Source organism: Bos indicus x Bos taurus, chromosome 11 (genome assembly GCF_003369695.1).
Source record: "Bos indicus x Bos taurus breed Angus x Brahman F1 hybrid chromosome 11, Bos_hybrid_MaternalHap_v2.0, whole genome shotgun sequence".
NCBI lineage: Eukaryota > Metazoa > Chordata > Mammalia > Artiodactyla > Bovidae > Bos > Bos indicus x Bos taurus.
The window spans coordinates 93,538,146-93,559,666 of record NC_040086.1 but is presented as its reverse complement, the minus strand read 5'-3'; the positions used below and the strand labels follow the sequence as shown (position 1 = coordinate 93,559,666).

The 21,521-nt window shown below is 41.1% G+C and overlaps 1 protein-coding gene across 4 annotated transcripts in view; it reads left to right on the top strand.

The window, feature by feature from the left end:
• The first annotated feature begins 1,167 nt into the window (after positions 1–1,167).
• STRBP (spermatid perinuclear RNA binding protein) overlaps positions 1,168–21,521 on the top strand; it is a 151,956-nt gene continuing 131,602 nt past the window's right edge. The window contains exon 1 of one of the 4 annotated variants that reach the window (XM_027556221.1): positions 1,168–1,318. The gene's annotated coding sequence lies outside the window, so the exon portion shown is untranslated. Of the gene's footprint in view, positions 1,319–5,080; positions 5,166–21,521 lie in introns of those variants that run through there. The other 3 variants (XR_003513489.1, XM_027556219.1, XM_027556220.1) reach the window with 3 other exon arrangements.

The window sequence follows — 21,521 nt, the reverse complement described above, 5'->3', positions numbered from 1 at the left end:
CCCCAGCTCTCCAAGCCTTGGCACTGAGTGGTCAGGTCGTCTCCACTCTAGGCTTGAAATTCCTTTAGGGCAGGTAATTTCCTATCTCATTCACCTGCGCATCCCAGCCCCCTAGCACAGGACCTGTCATGCAGGAGGAACTCAGATAGAGGTCCGACATCGCTGGCAGAATGCTGGGTGCCAAGAAGGTGCCAGCTAGTGACTAAATAGCAAATCTTCCTTTCTTCCTCAGCAGTGCCGGGCCAGGGTTCAGCCAAAATCTGACCTAACTCTAAGGAGGTCAGAGAAGCCCTGGCCCCCAGCTCAGTCCCAGGGAGGTCCCTGAGGGGTGGGAGGAGAGGAGGTTGTTGACTAAAATGCAACTTCTGCTCAGTACCTGCAACGTGCTAGAAGAATTTGCACCTACAGTCTTTTCACCTATTGTCTCTCTCTTTTTTTTTTCTCTTCCATCCCTCCAACGGCTCCTAAATCAGAATTACTGTCCCAGTTTCCCGGACCAGGAAACTGAGGATCAGAGTGGTTCTGTAATTTGGTCAAGGTCACACAGCTGGTTGGTGCTGGCGGGGTGGAGGCTGTGTTTCAACCTTTTAACTAGTCAAAGCTCATTAACTTCCCCCTCCTCCACCTGGGGAGGCGTTACGGCACCTACTCCATTTGCGTAGCCGCTGGGGTCGGGGGTACAGCGCTCTGGGGCGCGGGGCGGGAGAGGCCGGCTCGCCCTAGTGGCGACCGGGAGCCGCTCCCAGATTCGGACGTTACGAAGTTTCCGTGGATTTCGCTCGCCTCCCTTCCGCAGCTCGTCCCCGCTCCGCAGCACTTACGCCGCTAGCGCAGCAGGGCTCAGGTGCTGCCGCAGGCGGGGGCCTGCCTCCGGGAGGGAGGCAGCGACGCAGTTTACGTAAGCGTCTCCTCGCAGGTGCATGCGGCCGCCACAGTGTGTGCTCCTTGCGCGCTCCCAGGTGCGCAGTTGGCGCAGGCGGCGGCGCGGCACGGCGGCGGCGGGCGCTGGCCGGCGCTCTCAGGTGCGGCAGAGCGCGCGTGGAGGGGGCGCGCGACGAGTGAGGGGGCGGGCTTTCCGTTCCCCGGCAGCCGTGGGGCCCGCCCCCTGGCCCGGCCAATGGGCGCGCTCGGCAGCGTCACGTGCTCGCCGCCGCCGCCGCCGCCGCCGAAGCGGAGACCGGAGCCGCGAGCGCCACCAGGGCAGCAGCCGCCGCAGCCGCCGCCGCTGGGCTGAGGAGCCGGAGACGCAGGCTGACGAGGTGGCGGCGGCGGCGGAGCGGGAGCAGGGACCGGGCGCGGGCAGACCGCGGCGGTGCGGGTAGGCTGCGGCGGAGGGGCAGGCGCCTGCGCGGCGGGCTGTCCCGGGCGGGCGGCGGTTGAGGCGGCGGTTGAGGCGGTTGGCGGTGCCGGCCCGGGCCCCGCATTGTTTGTTGTGCGTCCTTAGCAGCGGCGGCGGCGGTGGCGGCAGCGGCGGCCGGGGCGGAGAGCAGGGAGCAATCCCGGCCCCCGTGGCTCCGGCATTGTGGCCGCCGCCGCCGCCGCCGCAGTTGCGGTGCCCTGGCTGCTTCGGGCAAGGGCAGCGGGCAGTCTTCCTCACCTTCGTGGAGGGTGGGGGGGGGGGCAGGGTCCCGGCCCCGAGCGGGGAGAGGGCGTGGGCTGTGTGAGGAGACCCGGCGCTGGGGGCTCTGGGTAGGATGGAGGGTGAAGGGCTCTGGGCAGGTGTTGGAGGACGTTGGGGGCAGGGGCTGGGGGAGAGGCTGCGGGGGGCGGCTGGAGGGTGTGGGCAGATTTGGGTGAGAAGGAAGGGTAGAGGGATCTGGCCCACTGGAGGGTGAGGCCCTTCGGGCAGGTTCAGGAGATCCATGGGGGCCGGAGCGAGTGGGGGCAGCCTGTGGGGGTTCGGGAGGGTGTGAAGGAGGCTTAGGGAGGACAGGGGGCGAGTGTGATGGGATTGGAAGGAATCGAGGGAGGCATGGAAGAGGCGGATGTCCCGGCCGGGGCTGCGTGTGAGGGGCAACGAGTGGGGCCAGATAGCAGGAAGACCGTGGACAAAAATGTGAAGGGAAATGTGGAAGAAGGTGTCCGGCTCGGGGCAGTGTGGCAGGGTGAGCGTGGAAAGAGGTTGTGGGGGTGGGTGGAAGGAGGGTCTCTGGAGTGATGGGGAGGGAAATGGAGAGTGTTCAGGCAGGAGGAACGGAAGGGTAGGCCCAGAGGCTTCAGGAGACCCGGTGAGCGGTGTGAGGACAGGGTCTGTCCAGGAAAGAGGCAGGAGGGTCTGAGGCTGGAGAGATGGGCCCTGCCAGGGAAGAGCATGTGAGAGGAGAAGCAGGTATCTGATCTGGTGAGGCGCTCAGGGGAGAAGAGTAGAGGGCGGGCGATTGGAGCAGGGCCTAAGTTTGAGGGGTTTGGGAGAGAAGTCCTGACGGTAGTGAAGGGTGGTGGGGACGAGAGGAAGTACTGGGGCATTTAGTAGAGATCAGAGTGAGTGAAACGGAGGGTGTTCTCGAGGAAGTATGAATGAAGGTGGGGAGTATCAAGAGGGGGGACTTAAGGGTTGGGGAGACTTGGGAGGGGACCAGTGGAGTGCAGTGTGGAGGGCCAGAGGTGTGTGTGGGGGGAGGGAAATGTTCTTGGAGTGGCAGGTGAGGTGTGAGGACAGATGGAAGTGTTTCTAGGGCAGGACCTGTGGAGGGAAGTTGGGGAGAAGGAAAGAGGGGGGGTGGGTGGTGCGTGCTGAGGGGAGATGAGTAGAGGGGTGCAGTAGGGGTAGGTTCAAAGAAGTGTACAGGTCTGTGTACAGTGTGGGAGGGAGAGAAGCATGGGTTTGGGGGCTATGGTAGAAGTGGGTAGGAGGGAACAAAGGGAGTGAAAGGGGGAAGATAGGATATTTTTGGGTAGAGGATGCTGAAAAATGCCTAGTGCCAGCAGTAGTGGGGTAAGGAAAGGGTAAGGTGGGTATGTATGTAGACATGTCTGTGACTAGAATGTGGTAGGTTGGGTTTGGGTTTGGGGTGGTGGTGGGGGAAGTGGGATGCCCAGGTTTAGAGCAGGAAATGACTATTCAGGCTGGAGAGAATTAGGAAAACTGTTGCTTGAAAGAGTGTGGAAGGAGTGGGTGCTGAAGTGTGAGGAAAGCCTGGAAAACTTTGGGTCTTGAGAGACTAAAGGAGCCACCATGTTTTGGGTCAGTGAAAGTATGTGGAAGGGCAGAGTGTAGAATTTGGGGGAAAAAAAACCCTAAAAGGAGAGGATTAAATTATTGCCTTAGAGGAACTGGAGAGTGTGTGAGGGTGTGTGTGGATTCTGGAATGATGTTATGGAAAATGGAGGACATTAAGCCCTTTACCATATATGAAAGTTCATGCTTCTAGGATCAGAGAGATCAGGAAGCCTTGATTTTAGTTCCAGAACCCAGTGAATGGGGATGGGATAAGGGAGAGCTGAGCACACACTCCCTGGTTGGAGGAGCTGTGGGTGGAGTCATTCTGGCACATTGGCCTGATGAGTGGGCAAATAGAGGAGCCATGCAGGGTCAAGAGGAGCGCACCTGGAGTGAATAGAAGCAGAACTACAGCAGGTTCAGGGCAGGTTTCTTTGTGAAGATTCTGCAAGAGGGCAGGGCCCAGCGTGTTTGAGGGCTGTGCATCAGAGGGAGGAAAGGATACCTTGGTGCGGTGTATCAGATACCTTGGTGCTTTCTGGGTAATAGGGCAGTTTTCAGGCATCTGGGTGATGTAATATCTCAGTCCCATGCTAGAGGCAGACAGAGGTAATGTATTAAATACATCCAGCTTCTAAAAGTGGCAGGAATGGAGCTTTGACTCTTTCAAGGTGGAGATAACAGATCCTCGGTTGTCTCCCGAATAGTTCAAGTAAAATTTATTAATAGAGGCTTTTGGATTTTCTGTTATTTTAATTTGAGTTGGGGAGTGCAGTGTTAGCTTTATTGTGGAAAGACTTTGGGGGTTATGTGTTATGAAGTAACCTTTAGGTGTTTGAACACAGACTTTTCAGCAGGTCTCGTTCAGTGTTCTGTGGCTTGTGTTAGATTCTTTGGGATTTGGAAGGATTAAGGAAACTGCTTTGAGACTGCCTCAGTAAGCAGTGTTTTCTAGAATCTTGGAAAGCGATTTCCTTTTTGACAGTTGAAGGTTCAGTCTTGTCAGATTTTGCAAAAAAAAAAAAAATTATTTGATCATGTTGCAGATGTAACTTCAGTTATTGCTTTCTGGGCTTCGGGTAGTGTTTAATGTGGTACCTAGTATGATCTCACATGAAAGGTCCTCTTTGGTACCTTGGGAAGCTTTCTGGGTTGATTAGTTTTCTTCTTTTGTCCATTTAGGAAGTATCTAAATTGTTAGTTTGAATAATGCAGCCATTGTGAGTTCAAATAAGTTTGAGTGGAAGTGGGAATCTTGCCTAAACATAATGAGGCTGAACAGAACACCACATTTTAAGTAATCTCTATCTGTAAGTATAAATATTTTAAAAATAAACTGGAAACCAGTCATTTTTAAAATCCAAATTTGAAGTGTATCATGAAAGCAGAAAAATAATGCTCTAAAGGCATTGCTATAAGATTTTATTTTTGGAGGGCAAAGTTTTTAAAAATATAAATGCCTTTTTTTGAAACTCTTAGCAGTGTTTTGAGATTTGATACATGTATTTAATGTAATTATAATGAACATGTTTGACCCCTTTGGCTTCCTGGCAGAGAATTTGAGCAGTAGGATATAAGATGAATAGAGTGACCTTTGAAATTTCTTTCCCATTTGACTGTTGTTTTCTCTCTGTATTTTTTAAGTCCATTGTGTTGGTTCATTTAATTGATTTGGAGCAAGCAGTACTTTCTTGTTCAAAATACTCAATTCTGGTTTAGTGTTCTGTTTATATGTATTGTTCCGTGAAGTTCTAAGGTTTGGGATAATTTGTAGGCACTTTAAAATATTATCCTAAGTTTATGAACCAAGGCAAGCAGGTTGTTTAGACTTTGTAGGCTAAATAATTGGGTCTGGTTTTATTTTCACTTGTGACTTGCTGGACAAGATACTTAATCCCTTTGTGCTTGTTTCTCCTCCAGAAACCTGACTCTTTATCTACCTCCCAGGAGAATTGAGATGGTTTATATAAAACAAGTTTAAACCTTTCAGGAAGGTTAGCACTATGTAAGTAGGGGTAATAGCTATTATTTCTTTGACTCTTTATTTCGTGTTAGCCTGGTCAAGTAATAATTTGGCATTAGGTGGGTTAATTTGTAGTGAGAAACTTGGATAGAGATGAAACTTATGTGAATATTAGAGATATCTGCAAATTGAAGTTTGTTCATCCTTTGCTCTACTGTCTACTAATTTTTCCTGGCTCATTTGTGCAGCTAAGTATTGGTGCTGATTTGAATTCTTGAGTCTGAGCAGAAACTTGTGAGAGACATTCTGAGTTCTAAGTATGAATTTCCAGGGACAGGATGTTTTTTATGTCTCAGAGAATTCGATTTCTAAATCAGAAATAATACATGTAATACATTTCCCTATGGTTTTTTGTAGAAAATTGATTAATTTGGGGTGATTTGAACAGGAAAATGGAGCTATTGCTTCTAGTGGCATTAAGCCTCCTTTTTCAGATTTATTGCATACTTTTTCCTTTTTAAATTTTTAGTTAGCAAATAATTACCGAATCTATTTGACATTTATGCTCTGTTTGTGAGGGAATAATTTTTAAATGCTTCTTAAATGTTTTATTTGGTTTATTAGTTGTAAAAAACCTCCAGATTTTGGTCCTGATTGACATTGCAAAAATGTAAATATTAAGTTGCTTTATTAGGCATTAATTTGCTTGAGCTTGGTAATATGTGAAGCCCTGACAATAGTCTTTCTATGCTAACTGATCTATTCTTAGTAGTTTACAACCTTTTATAACATTTTGGACACCGTTACCCATCTTACTGCTCTTCTGTTTTCATTTGTTTTGCATGGATCCTTTTATTGGAAAATTGCTTGTTTTTAAAAATTTATTCAGCTGTAGAAAAACTGTTTCTGACAGGTAATTATGAGAGGCTTCATAATTCAGTCTAATTTTAGAAAACTGTTTATTGAGAGATGTATGTTAAACTTATATGTCAGTTAAAATAGAAAGGAATAAAATACTGAGACCAGATTAGTGGTGAGCTGAATACTTAAATGGTTTGAGCCTGAAAGATTTGCAATTCTTTAACTTTTAGGTCATACATTAAATAAAAAGGTGACCAAAGGACCTGATTTGTCACTTTCATGCTTTTTATTTCTTGAGGGTCCTTTAAGTGTATCATTTTTTAAAAAGTTTATTTATTTTTTATATAAATTTATTTTAATTGGAGGCTGATTACTTTACAATATTGTATTGATTTTGCTGTACATCAACATGAATCCTCCACGGGTGTACACATGTTCCCCATCCTGAATCCCCCTCCCACCTCCCTCCCCATACCATCCCTCTGGGTCATCCCAGTGCACCAGCCCAGAGCATCCTGTATCATGCATCAAACCTGGACTGGTGATTCGTTTCAAAATGATATTATACATGTTTCAATGCCATTCTCCCAAATCATCCCACTCTCGCCCTCTCCCACAGAGTCCAAAAGACTGTTCTATACATCTGTGTCTCTTTTGCTGTCTCACATAAAGGGTTATCATTACCATCTTTCTAAATTCAATATATATGCATTAGTATACTGTATTGGTGTTATAAGTTTATTTTTAATTGGAGGAAAGTTGCTTTACAGTGTTGTATTGGTTTTCTGCCTTATAAGTGTATCATTTTTGAGAATTACGATGTCTATCTCAACAATATGTGTGTTGCAGAGTGAATGAAGCAGCTTTAAATTTTAGTTATTTGGTATTCAAATTCTCTTAACTTCTGACATAACTAACAGTATGTAGAACATCGGCTTTCTTTAGTTAACTTTAGCACAACTCGAAAGGGTACAGTTGATTATATCAGTAATAAAATCACAGTTTTGCATTGTGTGACTTCATGGTTCATTTCCATTTGAAAAGTGAGAATTCTGTAGCAGGTTGTGTGATAAATTCTAAGGTCTAAATTTCTGGGTCATGGATAAGATGGAGTTTCTTCCTCCACCTGCAGATTTTCTTGTTCTTTGCAGTTTTCCAGGTGCTGGGAAACACAATATCCAGTTGGTTAGATCAGCATTTTGTTTATGAATTGAATTTAACAGTTAATACTATGGACATAAAGCAGAAAGTAATTGTCCTAAAGACTGTCTAGATTTATTTTAATTTTTTGTGTTGCTTGCCTGTTTTGTCCATTTAAGTCAGCAAGCACGTGCTGACTTTTGGCTTAAAGGCATGTTTTGTGCCAGACCTGAGATTTCTTAGTAGGGCTCAATAATATTATTTTCAGTAAAGAACAGATCCTTTCCTAGATAGACTGGTCCTAAACATGGGAATGAAGTCTATAACTGTGGTTACCTATGTTCAGTCAGCCTGCCTGAAAATCAGTATATTTTAAGACAGCTGGGTAGTGGTGACCTGATGAAGTGTTTTGTTTCTGAAAGTTAAGATGAAGGCAGTTCATTCTTAAGATGTTTATAATTCCAGATAAATCTCAAACATTGCATCTAATTATGCAGTGATTAGGCTTCTAGAGCTTAGGCAATCTACATTTTAATCTAATGGAACCATGGGATACTGGGTAGCTCTTAACCCTGGACAGCTCAGGTTTAGTTAGTGAAGCTATTGAACTGGAGGGGAAAGGTGTTGTAGTTTGGTAGTGTAGGTTAGCAGCTAGACAAAATAAGCATTTGGCACCGTAGGTATGCATATTTTTGGTTGTTTTTGATGTAAGCTGTAAATAAGCTTATAATGCCAAAGTTTGCATGGAAGAACAGATACCCATACTAGTGATGAGGCTTTTTAAAAGATAGTATCTTAAAAAATGAGTATTAACCATGATGCTTTCTGATAAGCCAGCTTTGGGGTAAATGTGGAGTTACACAAAACAGGCTTTTGAAATTGGTCAGCATTATTGTTTAGTAGTGTCGTTTATTTTTAGAGCTCAGGGTTCACATACCTGGACTTTGGTCCCTGTGATAGCTGTGTAAGTGAACAGCAGAGTATTACATTTAAAGAAATGGAGGAACCAAGAGTTGACCCTAGAGCAGAGATAGACTTTCAGAGCACTCCTTATGAAGCTGTATATCAAATTCCTGATAGTCCCCACATTTTGCAAGGAAGGTTGATGGCTGAGCAAATTTGAAACCTGCCTCTTTTAGTGTCTTTTTAAGGTCTACTTGGAGTAATGCTTGTCCGTCTTAGGAAGCGTAGGGTCCTAGGATGATGCAGTAGCAGTGAATCTGAGGGAAAAGGCTAGACTTGGGTGGACTCTTTTTACAGGTGGGCACAGAGATGACCCTGTGCAAGCTCAATTGCTGGATCGAGTAGTAGAAGAGTGTTTTTGACACAGAAAGGCTTGGCCCAGAGATCTGCTCCTGCTGTTTACTAGTCGTAGATCTCTTTTCTCATGTATAAAATTGGAATAAAACCCCTAATTTACAGAATTATAGTGAGAATTAAAGAAAATAAGAAAATTGTAAGCTCTGAAGCATATGGCATTTTTTTTTTTAAAGGGAAGATTGAGCAGAAATTAAGGACAGGCTTTGAAGTAATGAGCAGTTTGACTTGGAGGTCCTGGATTTTTATTTATCATGGGATTTTCAGAGGTACATAAAAAGGAACAGTACAGTGAATGTCCATATACCCATCAGCTAACTTCAACAATTAGCAGCAAGATGCTGCTCTTGTTTCATCAATCCCTCATTCACAGTTACTATTTGTCATTGTTTTTGCTGGAGTATTTACAGCAAATCTTAGACATCATGTGCTTTTGTCCATAAATACTTCAGTGTGTATTTCTAACAGATCAGAAACTTAAAAAGAACCTCACAAACTATTTTAACCCTCTAAATTAACAATTATTCCTTATCTAATACTCAGAAGGAGCTGAATTTGAAACATAGCTCTACCACTCACCAGCTTTGTGTGTTAATCAAATTACTAGTTCTCTTTGAGCTTCTGGTTCCCTTATCGTAACATAAAGATAATGCTTTATGAAGTTATTTTGACTTAAATGAAATAACATATAAAATACTTAACATGAAGATTCTCAGTAAATGGCCCAACCTCTCTTCTGAGCCTCCTGTGCTGTGTGAATTAGAATTAAGGGGTGGCCTCCTCCCTTCTCGAGTATCACAAGGGGTAACAGTACTCTGGAATTCCTGCCCACCAACCTAGTAAAATTTCTCTTCATCGAGCTATCTGACTCTTCTGGTAAAATTCTGTAACAGTTGAAATCATATCCATTCTTCCTTCCTTCCTGTAGCAACATTATTCTCCTACTGGCTCATTCCAGTCAGCATATATACACTATTATTTCATTTATTATTTTTCTAAAATGACCTTTTCTTGACCACACTGTCTCTTCTAACTACAACTCAATTTTTCAGCTTCTTGAAAAGGTTGTTTCTGCTCATCTTCAGTTTTCCTGTCCTCTCCTGAACCTACTACAGTGAAACTTCAGCTCCGTCACTGCTGTTGTCAAAACCACCGTGTTTAATTCTCACTTGCCCCGTTAGCAGCACTGGGTGCAGTAGGTGCCTCCTTCCTTCAAATGCTTTATGCTCTGGTTTCCTCCTGCCTCCTTGGCTTCTCTGTCTCCTTTGTTGGTTCTTTCTTATCACTCCTGCTTCTTAATATTGGACTGTCCCATGGGATCTCTGCTCTTTATTCTCATTCTCTTGGTGATCTCTTTCAACCTCATGGCTTTAAATATGATATATGTGCCAGTAAGTTCCAAATTTTTATCTGAAACTCCAGGTTACTGCGTATTTTGACACTTCCACTTAGATATTTCATTGGTATCTCATACTGAACTTGTCTTAACCAAACTCCCTATTTCCTCTGCCTCTTTCGTGGTCTTCCACATTTTATTTTAGTAAATAGCAGCTTCCTCCATATTTCCAGTTTCTCAGGCCAAAACTTGGAGTTATCCTTGCCTCTCTTCCTCTCACACACATCTGACTCCTCAAGAAACCTTGCCAGTCCTTAATTCAAAGTATATCCAGACTCTGAGCAGTTTCATCAGTGCTACTGGTTTAAGTCTACATCAACTCCTCTGAATTACTACAGTGACCCTTTTTACTCTTGCCTTCTTATAGTCTGTTTGCAATACTCCAGCAAGAATGATTCTTTCAAGAAGCTAAGTCATTTTTGTCTCCTTCTGGTCAGAACCCTCAGGGATTCCATATCTTTTCTCAGAGTAAAAGGCTAGGTTCTATTAAAGCTGTAAGTGATTGGATCCCTTCTTTCCTCTCTGACATTTGAACTTTTCTTTTTGCTTACTCCATTCTTGCCACAGTCGCCTTCTTGTTCCTCTCACGTGAGAGGCACATGCCTGTCTCCTGTCCTTTGTATTTGCTATTTGCCCTGCCTAGAATACTGTTTCTCACATACATGGGTGGCTTCATCTTTTTCAGGTCTTTGTGCCTGTCTCCCCTTTCCATGAGGCCTTAGTGTGTGTGTACATGTGTGTGCGTGTGTGTGTTCGACTCTTTGCAACGCCCAGGGCTATAACCTGCCAGGCTCCTCTGTCCATGGAATTTTCCAGGCAAGAATACTGGAGTGGGTTGCCATTTTCTACTCCCAACTCAGGGGATCTTCCCAACTCAGGGATTGTCTCCTGTGTCTCCTGTCTTGGCAGGCAGATTCTTTACCTCTGTGCCACCTAGGAAACCAGAGACCTTCTCTTACCACGCTGTTGAAAGTGGCGGTTCGTCTGTTTCTGGCCCTCCCTGTCCTCCCTTTCCCACCTTCTTTTTCTCCATACCACTTAAACCATTTAACTTATGGTATGTTTTTCTCGCTTATTTTGTTTATTGCCTTTTCCCCTTCATTAGTATATGTAAGCTCCATAAAACCAAAGATTACTGTTGTCTTTGTGTTCTGTAGATTTGAAAGCATCTAGAATAGTGCCTAGCACTAAGCAAGCACTTGAGTATTTGTTCAGTGAACTATTCTTTTTTTAGTTATAGTCTGTCACTTTGTAAAGGATGCTATAGTTGGGATTTTGGTTTTTCCCATGGATACTGTGTACCTTTAAATTTTTATGATGTATTTCTGTCTTCTTCATGAATATCTTTTCTTGAGACTGCTAATAGGCTTTATTATTTATTCATTATAATTTTGAGTCCTTGTTATGTACTAGTTACATTGGAGGATACAAAGATAAAACATTGACCCTGACCTTCAAAAATTTAGTCTATGAGGGGAGGTGATGGTATGATTTTGAGATATCGATAAATTTTTTAAAGTAAGTACTTAAGAGAGAAAATGGCTGAGGAATTTAAAGGAGCAAGAAATTACTTCTGCTAAGGGGAATAGCGAGAGACTTCTAGTATGTGGTACCTGTGCTGAGTCACAGGTAAAAATTGGGATTAGATTATGAAATAAAGGGGGAGAGAATTCCATATGGAGGGGATGGCACTGGCAAAATAAGAATGATTTCTGTGCAAAAGAACAAAGTGGTTCAATTAGTTAAAGATAGGGGAATATGAAAGGAATTGGTGGAGTGTGTTTGCAGTGGAATATTGGAGTCACTGATAGGGGTCTTGAGTGTAAGAATGAGGAATTCAAACTTTATTGTCGACATTAAGGCTTCAGTGAAAGGTTTTGATTTGAGCAAGAGTGGAGGGATGACATTATTAGAGCTTTCTTTATGAATTTGACAACTTTATGTGAAAAGAGGGGCCAGAGCACATATAGTGATTAACGATGCCATTGTAACAGTTTGAGGAAACATGTGATAAAGGTAGTGCAAATGGGTATAAAAAGGATGCCTTGGAACTGATGAAACTTGGTAGCTGGACGTGAGGACTGAGCTCCAAGCCTGCAAGGTTTCAGGTGTAGTTGACAGGCCAGGCTGGGGTGCCCTGAAGAGAAGTTGGGAACCAGGAGAGATGGGATCAGGGCACACTTTTAGTTTAGTTTGGATATTCAGTTTGCAAGTGTGGTGGTGACATCATAGGTGATTGTTGTTCTGATTGAAAATCAGGAATCTTTAGAAAGGATGTGCATCTGTGGCTTTGTGCCTTTATTTTCATACAGTTAATGACAGAGTAGTGATTCAGTTGCTGAAACTGTTCCTGAGGTCTGAATCTTGATAATTGATTTGGGAAACTTCAATTCATCCAAACTTTTCTTTTGATTTGTGAGTGGCTCCAGGCAATGGCACCCCACTCCAGTACTCTTGCCTGGAAAATCCCATGGACGGAAGAGCCTGGTGGGCTGCAGTCCATGGGGTCTTGAAGAGTCGGACACGACTGAGCTACTTCCCTTTCACTTTTCACTTTCATGCATTGGAGAAGGAAATGGCAACCCACTCCAGTGTTCTTGCCTGGAGAATCCCAGGGACGGGGGAGCCTGGTGGGCTGCCGTCTATGGGGTCACACAGAGTTGGACACGACTGAAGTGACTTAGCAGCAGCAGCAGCCACTTGTTTCACAAAGTTTGTTAGATAAGCTTTTCTAAGTTGTAAAGCACTTTAGCAGCTCGAAACAACTTAAATGTTACCCTTTGAATGTCCCTTTACTGCTGATTCATTGGCTGTGGATATCTTAGCAGTGAAAACAACAGAGTTCTCAACTCGTTACCTTGATCACTTTGTTGAGATTGCTTTGAGTGAAAAGGTTTGTAGGATCAGGCCATACCGCTCTTTTTCTTTCGCCTTGGGACTTAGAGGCATAGGAGAGGGAGAGGAAGACAAGCCTTCTATGTTAATTAATGGTAGTTAAGGTGTTAGTTGCCAAAACAATTCTTTAACAACCTACACTTAACAAAATACCAGAAGATAACAAGAGGATTTAGCTTCTATTCCAGGCAAATTCAAAAACAGAATAAGGTCTTTTTAGATTTATATCATTTTCATGAGCCTTGTAGCAGGAGGTGTTTTTAACCCCAAGGTTATTTATAGGAAAAAAGAATTATTTGCAAAATAATGTTGATTAAGGTATACAGTTTTTATTTATAGACTGTCTAATGATGCATGATATTTGTAATTTTATATTTGGTGCATTTTTAAATAGTTGAATAAAAAGGCATCGTTGAGCTTGTTAAGAACTTGCAGCTTCACCAGCTTGGTTTGGAATGGTGACCTTGAGTTTACCACATTAGTCATCTCTCCTTTGTGCTTAGATCATAATGTCAGTGAATATGGTTTTGGCACTGTCCTTATAGAGTCTGTTCTTACTTCCCAGTGAATAGGAGTCTATAGGACCCAATTACCCTGAAATGAAAGGAAATTTTCCTGTTTAGGATAACTTACATTTTTCAGTCCAAAGTCCATATAATGTATGCTACATCTGCTAAATTAACTACCATAATTGAGCAGATGTAGCATATATTATAATTTTTTTGACCGTAGGCAATTTTCACTTAATTTGTTTGCCAAGAATATAAAGTGTACCATCTTAATATTATGAGGAACCTGTAAGAATCTTTTTAGTCTTGCTTTGTTCTTTGACAGATGTGGTTAAGGCACTTGTTCAAAATCACACACCTCACTGGTGGCAGAGTTAGGATGAGAAATAGGTTTCTTGATCTCCAGGTGTGGACTCCTTCCACTGTGTCAAGCTGCCGTGTTAGAAATGTAGACCAGAAAACTTGGAATAAACTTAGTTTAACTTGTCACATTTCTGGCATCTAATGATGTTCAATAAGAACAATTAGGGTTTTTTTCCCTTGTCTCCTTTGACAATTATTGTTTTTAGGTTTATCATTTTAAAGTAAACAATTTGGTGGCATATAGTTTATTCACATGTTGAGCAACCATTCACCCTAACTAGTTCAAAACATTTCTGTCATTCCAAAGTGAAACCGCTGACCAATTAAGCAGTTTAAAAAAAATTTAAGTGATTAAAATAAAAATTTTTAAATAATTAAAATAAATATATTTACTTTGACCAGGTCAGCGATAGCAGGCTTGTATTAGAGGTCACCCATCTCTGATTTGCCAGAAAGAGAGAACTTTTTTCATATTATTTAGTAATGGACATATTGTGTTTATAACAGCAGCAGCATTCCAAAGAAAGTGTCAGTCACATTATGATTAACAACACTAGCCGACATGCATTATACATATTACCTCTGATCTTTACACTAGCAGTTCAGAAAGATTGCTCTGTTTCAGATAAGAAAACTAAAGCTTTGTTCAGTAACTCTGGCATTACTTAACTGGTAAATTGTGAACTTGTTTTTTGAATCCATGTTGGTTTGGTTCCAAAAGTTGGCTAATAGCAACAAACATAAGGGATTGTCTTGTTTGGGGGTTTAGTTCAGTCGCTCACTCTTTGTGACCCCATGAATTGCAGCACGCCAGGCCTCCCTGTCCATCACCAACTCTAGGAGTTCACCCAGACTCAAGTCCATCGAGTCTGTGATGCCATCCAGCCATCTCATCCTCTGTCATCCCCTTCTCCTCCTGCCACCAATCCCTCCCAGCATCAGTCTTTTCCAGTGAGTCAACTCTTCGCATGAGGTGGCCAAAGTACTGGAGTTTCAGCTTTAGCATCATTCCTTCCAAAGAAATCCCAGGGCTGATCTCCTTCAGAATGGACTGGTTGGATCTCCTTGCAGTCCAAGGGGACTCTCAAGAGTCTTCTCCAACACCACAGTTCAAAAGCATCAATTCTTCTGTGCTCAGCCTTCTTCACAGTCCAACTCTCACATCCATACATGACCACAGGAAAAACCATAGCTTTGACTAGATGGACCTTTGTTGGCAAAGTAATATCTCTGCTTTTGAATATGCTATCTAGGTTGGTCATAACTTTCCTTCCAAGGAGTAAGCGTCTTTTAATTTCATGGCTGCAATCACCATCTGCAGTGATTTTGAAGCCCAAAAAATAAAGTCTGACACTGTTTCCACTGTTTCCCCATCTATTTCCCATGAAGTGATGGGACCAGATGCCATGATCTTCGTTTTCTGAATGTTGAGCTTTAAGCCAACTTTTTCACTCTCCAGTTTCACTTTCATCAAGAGGCTTTTGAGTTCCTCTTCACTTTCTGCCATAAGGGTGGTGTTTGGGGGTGGGCCAGGACGATTTTAGCAGGAAGGTGTATAAGAAAAGGGGAGTAGTTTACTGGTCTTCGTAGTGTCTGCAGTAATAACTACTTTCTCCTGAGCAATTAATACCTGTATTCCATACAGGAAAAGCAAAATAGGAAATAATCTTTGGAACCCTTTAATGGACATATATATACAATTAGAAGAAATTGCAGTGTAGCTTCTGAGGTGTGTTCTTAGGAATTTATATTTATTTTTTGCCTTCTCATTAATTTTTTGTGAATTGTTACTTTCTTTTTAAAGTTGTAAATTGATTTGCTTGAGTAATGACTGGTCATAACAGTATTGGAACTTGATTGACTTTTCCATTTTAGATACTTTTAAAAAGCGGTGGTTTACTTCCAAAGAATAACTCAAATTGTGTTTGTTGAAGGATTTTATAATTATACTTTTGCCCCTGTTGAAAAAGACCCTAATTATATCTTTTTTAAAAAATTTGAAATAACTTTAGTAGGCCAATTTTCAGTTATTCCCCTCAAAGGGGCCAGTAAGTCACCTCATAAACCTTGTCACTTTTTACTGTGTTTTGAATGACATGACTTCTTTTCTCCTGAGTAATAGGCACTGGAGTAATTTGCTTTGATATGCTGGGTTTTGAGTGAAAAGGATGTAAAAGATAGCTTCCTGGCTATTTTGGACAAAATAATTTTTTTTTATGGTTATGTAAACATAATATAAGCTGAAACAACAGTGGTCATCTCAAATGTCCTGAGTTTAAGTGTATTGATAGTTATCCAAAGAAGTATAGATTTTCGGACAGTGACCCTGTGACTTTTGCTAATATCTAAACAGTAGGTACTTACATAAATGGATTCCAAACTCTTAAAAACTTTTTATTTAAAAATTTTAAAATGCCCTTATATAATAACTTGGCTCAGATATTATGCATCATTTTTCTCCTTTGACCAGGATGAGTTTTTTCACTCTGGAACCAGTAAAAACATATCATAAAGAGTACAGGCTTTGGAGTTGGTCAGATTTCAAATCCTTTCTCTGCCACTTAATAACTCTAAGACATTGTCTCACCTTTAAAAATAATATAATACCTCATAACTCTACCAAGTAGGATTAAAGAGTGATGTCTCTAAAGGGCTCAGTACAGTGTCCGGCACACATTAAACTGTGTTCAGATTGTAATTGTTGTAGAAAGAGGTCTAAATTTTGGTAGCCTAGCCTGGAGAATCCCAGGGACAGAGGAGCCTAGTGGGCTGCGGTCTGTGGGGTCGCACAGAGTCGGACACGACTGAAGTGACTTAGCAGTAGCAGCAGACAAATATCAGTGCAGTGCAAATACAGCACAGCCTCACAGTAAAGTGCACATTCTGAAATCAATACATTCCTTCTTGGGTTTTTTGTTTTGTTATTATTTTTTTTGAAGTGCCGTGTGTCAGTTTTCACTACTTCCTGCAGCTTGCTCTCCTTTTCTCAGAAATGCTTGGCAAATATCTCCATTGATTATTGTATAATTTACCTCACAGATTAGAAGGTGCTCCCTGTACAAGCTAATGATGAGGCATTCGCTCCTCATAGCTGGCCTTCGGTGAGGTGTTCATGTGTTGCATGCTGACAGGTTCTTACCACCTTCAGAGATGTCTGCTGGCTGAATGCCCAAGCTTATGTCAAACAAGAAAGTACTGGTTGCCTGGAGTGAAAGAAGTACCAAGTGCCTACTTAGCGTTTATAGTATATTTTATGATGACTGTTAATATTAAAGCATGAAAATCTATATCCTAGTCTATTAATTTTACTCATTACTTCCCCATTACTTGTTTCGCTTTTCTTGTTGTGTTCAGAAAAGCATACAAAAGGCTTTTTACTCTAAACTGTAGGCTTGAAGTTGTAATGAATTATAATCCAAGAATATTAGCTATGGAGGGGACTTTGGAGATCAGCTAGCTTATCTTGTAGATGAGAAAACTGGCTGAGAGAAGTTGTGAGCTGCTTCAGGACAGGAGAGCAGGTGACAGGTCTGATTTCCGGTCTAGTGCTGAGGGCTAACCTGGTAGAGTGGAGAGAGCCCTGGACTTTGAAATCGCTCAGTCCTGATTCTGCGTTCTGATTCCACCGTTTATTAACAGTATGACCTTTGTCAAGAGCATCTGAATCTCTTTCCTGCCCTGTTACACCTTGTGGGGCCGTGAGGATTGTGAGGTAATGTAAGTAAGGCACGGTGCCTGGCATAGGCTGTGGACGCAAGGGCTGTGTTACGTTGTACTGTTTTTCTTGATTACTTAAAACAGATCATATGGTTAAGTGAGTATTCTTTATGAAATGGGAATCAGTGAGAATGGTTAATGTTTTTGCCAAATCCTTTCACTGAAAAATATAGTAGCTCATTGTAAGAGGACTGTTTACTGCAAAATGAGAGTAAAACTCATCTTGCGCTCCAGAGCTGCCCCAAGTTGTACAGTGTTGACGTTGCTCCTTCCTGGCAAATGTTTGGCATTTCCCAAGGAAAATGGGAATAGAATGGGGAACAGCAGAATCCACCTACGTTTAGTTAGGCTAGCAATTCTCAGACTTCTGAATTCAAGATTCCTTTATACACTTAAAAATTATTGAGGACCCCAAGGATCTCTTGTTTATGAGAGTTTTATCTGTTGATATTTATATTATTAGAAATTATACCTGATAAAATGTATATAATTATTCATTTAAAATAAGAAATGTTAAATTATATATGTGTAAGTAAATGTTTTAAGTTTTAGGTTTTAAATTTTTCGTTTCAAGTTACAAAAGTAATGCATGCAAATTAAAGTAATATAGAATCAAAATAAAAAATGAAATTATTTCATTCCTGTCATATACACACTCCAATGCCTGTGGTCAAGAGTTTAGCATGTATTCTTCTAGAACTATTTCTATGCAGTTATAAATTCTCTCTCTCATACTATAAATGTTGTTTGGTGACTTTTTAAAAAATAAAATTGCATATATTTAAGGTACCCAGCATGATATTTTGATACACATATATCTAGTGAAATTATGATCATAGTTGAGCTAATTACTATATCTGTCTTTGGTGTAGTTCTTTTTTTTTTGGTAGTGCTATCACCTGAAATCTTCTGTCTCAGCAAATTTCTAGTATCCAGTACAGTATTATTAGCTATAGCCATAATGCTTGACATTAGATTAATTGACTTATTCATCCTACATAACTGCCACTTTGTACCCTTTGACCAACATCTACCCATTTCCCCCACTTCCTGTAAATGATGTATTTTTATTGAAAAATAACTGTTTTCCAAAACACAAAATAGTAAGAGTAGCATTGCTTTACATTTTTGCAAATCTCATTAATGTATAGCTTAATAGAAGAGAGCTGCATTCTGATAGGTGCTTCTGCATTTAATCTGTTGTATGTTGTTCTAGTTGAATTGGGCTTTACACAGATTGTAATTTGAAAGAAGGGAGGTGTATTTTAATAGCTTTTTCTGATAATTTTGGGTATTCTTCTTTAATACTATACTAGAACTTGACAAATGGTAGTGTCTTAATGGAATTTGAAACCAGATCAGTGAGCTTTTTACATTTGTCACGTTAAAATTTGTTGATCTGTTGCATTTTGAATGGATCTTTATCCATACGTGATTTTGTAACATCGTATGTTGGTCATTTGGAAAATGTTGGTTTGCTAAATTATATTGAACTTCTGGACATGATATATTTCATTTTATAATATCTCCATACATTCTGTAGCCTCTGGAAAACTCTACGGTTGTGAGTTTAAATGAGAGTTAAAGTGGCATGTAATGTTTTAGTACTACTGTGAAAATACTTTTGGCCTTTTAGACCCTTGAAAGTGTCTTGAAGACCTCTAGAGGTCCCTGGATCACAGTTAGAGAAACTGTGGCATTAGACAAAGTAAAGGTAGTGACCAGATAAGCAGACTGCAGCTTAATAATGGGTAATCTGGAAATTAAAATGCAGTGGATTGTTGTGTAAGTCTCAGTCTCAGAAACTATCTGATATATTCCTTGAAATAAAAAGTGGGCTAATTTTGAAGTGCAGTGAATTGGTCATTGAATATTTAAGTGCTTTTTATAGATAACACTTTGTGTTAAGGTACTACTAAACATGGGTTCCATCCCTAGGTCGAGAAGATTCCCTGGAGAAGGAAATGGCAACCAACTCCAGCATCCTTGCCTAGGAAATTCCATGGATAGAGGAGCCTGATGTGCTACAGTCCATGGGGTTGCAAAAGATTCAGACAGGACTCAGTGACTAAACGGAGCAAAAGATGTACATTATGAAAATGGATTCCTTTTCTTCAGTAGTTTGTAGTCTACTGAGAGAGGTTAGATGTATAATCTCATGAAAAGATAACTAATGCAGTGTTCTCTGTAACAAGTGTGACATCTACCGTGTTGGGTAGAATGAGTTTTATTTAAGTAGGTGAGGGAGAGAGGAGGCCATTGTCTTTACGAGGCAAAAGTGCGATACTTAATTCAGATAGTCGTTATGTCAGTTAAGCTAGACTGGATAATTCATATAGAGTAATTAATCTAGGCTTGCAAAATTAAATTGTAATATATATTTTTATTCTCACATTGATACCTTATTTTTGTAGAATTGTATGGTTTCCAGTATTTTTACATCTTTAGCCCTATCTTTAGATCTTTGAAACAGTTTCACTGTGAGGTGAACAGTGGTGTTGCCATTTTATAAAGGAGAAAAGTGAGGCCTGGAATGGTTAATTGACTTAGTAGCTAAGAAGTTGTATAGCTGGGATTTGAACCCTTGTCTGTCTCCACAGTATTTTCTTTTATGTTTCTGTTTGGTCAGTGAGTTTTAAGGAAGTATTTTTGGATTGTAGTGGGGAATTTTGCGATTTTTCAAAGGATGACTATTTTAAGTGGAGGGTGGATGGTGGTTATTCTTCTCCTTTTAAAGGTGTTGATTGGTATTTGGATTCCAAATTTATTTTTTATTGTAATTTTTACTTAGTTACTTGATTAAATTATGGTAAAATAGTAATGAATTGAAATTTTCTAAGGTGGCATTTTACTATGTTGGTGAACAATTTGTGGACTTCACAGTTTGTTTTAGGCCAAGAATTAACTTACCTTTACTGTCTAATACATTACTCTTTGATTGGATAATATGGTTATAGTCACTTTTGAAAGAGTATTGTGGCTTACAAAGCTGGTTTGAGGGAAAAAAAATTCATTTGTACTGGCAGTCAGCCAACATTTTATAAGCTACAATTTTCTTTTGAATAGCTGGTGGTTTGTAGCTCCATAATTTGTGGTTCTTCTGAACTTGTAAAAAGATTACACATATTTAAAAATGACCTTATCACTTTAATGTTTTAAGCAACATACAGGTGTCAAATTTTTTTTATAGCATTCTTGTGTGTTTTATTTAATTTACCTGGACTAAGAATCTGTTTTAAATTGATAATTTATACAGTGGAATCATCCCCCCCTGCTCCAAACTCCAGATAAACCTAAAACCAAAAACTATTTGGGTAATGTAACAGGCAAAATTAAAGGCAAAGGAGACGTGAATCTCTTCTAAACCAGTCTGCCAAATCCTTGCAATCTCCATGCTGTTCCATTTCTTAGCCACTGCTACCCGGATGTGTTGAATTATGTGGTATGTGGGTTTGTTTGGGTGTGTTTAGTGTTCCTACATGACATTTAGTTTTAAATCTTTTTTTGTGTGTTTGTGATGCTGCCACTGCTGCTTTTTTACATGCAGGTGGAAAAGAGCAGTTCATTTGAAATGTTTCATGTTCTTTGCCTTGTTCTCATGGTGTGTGTGTGTGTGTGTGTGTGTGTGTGTGTGTGCATCCAACTTTTTTGCGACCCTGTGAACTGTAGCCCGCCAGGCTCCTCTGTCCATGGGATTTCCCAGGGAAGAATACTGGAGTGGGTTGCCATTTCCTTCTCCAGGGGATCTTCCCATCCCAGGGATCAAACCTGCCTCTTCTGCATTGCAGGCGGCTTCTTTACTGCTGAACCACCAGGAAAGCTTCATGGTTTGTGTGTAGGTAGTTAAATTTGTGAAAGTCCTGAGATTGTTTCAAATCCTTCCTTTTGATTTTAGGTTAAACCTTAAATGGAATATGGTAACCTTTTTGCTTGAAAGATTTTGGAAAGCCAGATTAATGGTTCCATTTTTATATTTATAGAAGTTTCACAGATGAAAATGAACCTAGTATTCCCAACTTCTGATTCAAACTCCCATTACCAAGGAAAGACGTTATTTAAAAATAGATCATAATGAACTGTTATCTTTCTTGTATTAATTTTTTGAGTCTTCTGTTTCTGGAAGATGGGTGAGATTTGGGTGAGATTTATCAGTGAGATTTGGGTGAGTACAAATCAGTGAGATTTGTAACTAAGATTTTA